Below are 818 nucleotides of genomic sequence, written 5' to 3' on the forward strand. Positions count from 1 at the left end.
CAATGTACCCTGTAACCAAGCTCTCCTCACAGTGCACCCTGTCACCAAGCTCTCCTCACAATGTACCCTGTAACCAAGCTCTCCTCACAGTGCACCCTGTCACCAAGCTCTCCTCACAATGCACCCTGTCACCAAGCTCTCCTCACAGTGCACCCTGTCACCAAGCTCTCCTCACAGTGCACCCTGTCACCAAGCTCTCCTCACAATGCACTCTGTCACCAAGCTCTCCTTATAATGCACTCTGTCACCAAGCTCTCCTCACAAGGCACAATGGTACAGACACAATGGTACCATATCTGGCGAACAATTCGTGTAAAAAACTTACTGTAAACGCAAATGTCGACTTTTTACACTTATGCACTTCAGGCCACTTTGGAAAACTGTCCACCACAACAAGGTAATACGAACCCTTCAGTGGACCTACCTAATCAACATGCAGTCAGGACCATGGAATATCTATTTTGGTCACGGTTACCATTTAGTGGTAGGTGCTTTTGCAGCTAAGGCGCAACCTCTGCATGCTTTCATTAATTCTTCAATGTCACGGTCCATTGTTTTGAGAATGAAATCGTTAATGAGAAGTTATGTATATTGATACATAACTTCCCATTAACGATTTCATTCTCAAAAGACGCAACGAAAATTTTAGGAAAATATCAATAAGTAAATGAGTGGAAACTTTACCGGTAAATGTGTTAAATAATACGCACTAAAAGAAAATGACTCTCCCCAGACAACAAAATATGCTTCAAAACACGAACTCACATAAAAAATCTTGTGAACCAAATCCCCAAACGAAATATATATATATATATATA

The sequence above is a fragment of the Octopus bimaculoides genome, chromosome 22 (genome assembly GCF_001194135.2).
Source record: "Octopus bimaculoides isolate UCB-OBI-ISO-001 chromosome 22, ASM119413v2, whole genome shotgun sequence".
Classification (NCBI taxonomy): domain Eukaryota; kingdom Metazoa; phylum Mollusca; class Cephalopoda; order Octopoda; family Octopodidae; genus Octopus; species Octopus bimaculoides.